We start from the raw sequence: 2,541 nt of genomic DNA, 5'->3' as shown, positions 1-2,541 counted from the left end.
CTCCAAAGGTTCAAAGTCTATATAATCTTAAAGAACAATTCTTCAAACAAAAGAAACCATTTAACTTTCCATATCACCCACTAAAAAGAAAGAAATTACATTGATCTGAAATCATAGTAGCTTTAAGATTGCTTACTATTGATGTGCATATTCCCAATTTATTAATGAACATAAAGAACTCATTTTTGAAGCTGAGGAAAAATCTTATAATGTCGACAAAACATTTTAATTTCTCGTTGCTTGTGATGATTGAGATGTTGCTGCCATTTGAGCCAAGATGCTAGCATATTGTACAACTGTGTGTTGTGAAGTGTACTGATCAGAGAGGCCAAACTCTGAAAAATTTGGTTCAACATGCACAAAATGACCCGGTAATGATTTTTTCCCAATAGTTTCCTTCCATATCTCGAAGAATTCACTCATAATCAGATGTGATGTTTCCCATGAGGAAATCGGAAGATACTCCATCTACAAAAGAAACAAACATCTTATGAGGCAAACATGCTCATAATAGAAACTGCTTAAAATTTATTAATACGATTATCATTTCGTATTAAGAAAAGGACAATAATTGAATCCCTCTCCATGTAGAGTAAAAAAAATAAAATATATTACAACATAGCTATGTTCTAAAAAAAGGCATAACCACATAAAAAGCTTCAACTGAGAATAAATCTCTAAAAGTATTTGCATACCTCCATAACTGTGCCCTTCAAGTTCTCATAATTTATTGGAACAACTTTGCTTACTCGAAGCCGGAAGTCACCAAATCGATACTGAAACTCCTATATTAGTGAAATATTTTAATGACTATTTATGAAGAAAAAATTCTTGATGGTGCTATATAAGTTTATCATCCTCTTACAATAAGAACAATAATTTGCAGATCTCAATAAAACAAACCTCACAATTAACTGCAAGCTTCATTCTGTAAGATTGTAAGTTCTCCATTATCGTCTGCATTGATGACTCCGCTTCCGCAACCAGTCGTTGCCTACTAACTGCCACGTAAAACTTGTTGGGTTGTTCTTGAAGTGAAACCCCCAAAAAATTTGGGGGAATTCAGATGCATTTGCTTGTTCTAGTAAAAGAAAAAATAAATCAATCAACAATCAAATCTCGTATATGGCAACAAAAGTACTCTTAAACATGACATGATGTGTAAGTTAGAAATGTGAGATATATAGATTATCTTACATTTAGATCTATTTTTGACCAAAATTATTTCAATACTTTTTCACTTTTTTATAGATTACTTACAAAGGAGAAAAACTTCCCAAATCCAATCTTTATAATGCATCGAGAGGGGGAAAAAAAACCCATTCCTTTATATAATGTTTACAAACATAATTTATTAAGTAATGAAATACCTTTTGAGCATGGGCTTATAAAAGGTAAAAGTATTTTTCCATCTTCCTTCTTTAATGCCATTAATGCTCTCAACACAATTAAATACTTATATCAGTATTTGACTATTGATTGTTGTTCCTGCATTTGGCTGCCAACGCAGAACCCTAACAACAAACAAAGTAACAAACTTTACACTTAAACATACACACCAAAAACTTTCAAAAATGTTATGTTTCTAATGAATTCAAAATCTTTACCATTTGATTGGCATGTTGTTATTGCAAGTACAGTTTCCTTTTTCCTCCTAACAAAAAAATCATCCAAAAAGAAAAAAGGCGTTGACTAATGCAAGGAAAGATAAGAGAATGTATCTTAAAGTAGTTGAAAGTGTCGGAAAGAATAAAACTGTATTTATAGTTGACAAGTACCTTGAACAAAAATCAAGTCATTAAATTCATGTCATATTTGGATTTTGTTACTAAAATTTCAACAAATTTACCTTTTATGGTTAAACTTATTAGATAATCAAAATAGTATTTCTTTCACCTTATAATTTATTGTGGAATTAATATTTTTTTTCCTAATTAGCATTGAAGATAGAAAGAAAGAATAATAAATATTCATCCTAAAATGTAGGTCAACATCATATTTTGTCCAAATCGTATCTAGTCTATATATTTATTTCTCTTCATTAATATACCTTTCTATAAGAGGAAAAATTATGCTTTGAAGGATGAAAAACAAGTCAAAGATTTCATGCACGAATAGGAATTATTTTTATTAAAATAAAGTATGTACTATATTTATTTCATTTTATATGATACAATATTTCTTTTATACTTGTTAGGTAATTGAAATTGTGTTTTCATTCCTTGTAAAATCAACAGTTTTTCTTAATCTTCCTCAAAGATAGAAATAGAATAATAATAAATATTTATCCTTAAATGTAGTTCTGAATAAAATTTTCTTAGAATGGTATCTAGTTTACATATTTATTTTTATTAATTAATATGCCAATTAAAAAAAGATGTGTTGAAGGATCAAACAAGTCAAAACATTCATTCACAAATATGAATCGTTTATAGTAAAATAAAGTATATGCTATCTTTATTTCATCTTATATAATACAATTCTATATTAGGAGTCAAATAATTTCTATCCAAAATTCTTATCTACCTTACATGCTTTTAA

General features: G+C 28.6%; 1 pseudogene; it reads right to left on the bottom strand.

The window, feature by feature from the left end:
* Nucleotides 1–225: 225 nt before the first annotated feature.
* Nucleotides 226–1,621, bottom strand: LOC125863192 (mediator of RNA polymerase II transcription subunit 20a-like; annotated as a pseudogene).
* Between the last annotated feature and the right edge of the window lie 920 nt (nt 1,622–2,541).

The sequence above is a fragment of the Solanum stenotomum genome, chromosome 4 (genome assembly GCF_019186545.1).
Source record: "Solanum stenotomum isolate F172 chromosome 4, ASM1918654v1, whole genome shotgun sequence".
In the NCBI taxonomy this organism is placed as follows: Eukaryota; Viridiplantae; Streptophyta; class Magnoliopsida; order Solanales; family Solanaceae; genus Solanum; species Solanum stenotomum.
This window is presented reverse-complemented; position numbering and strand designations above follow the sequence as displayed.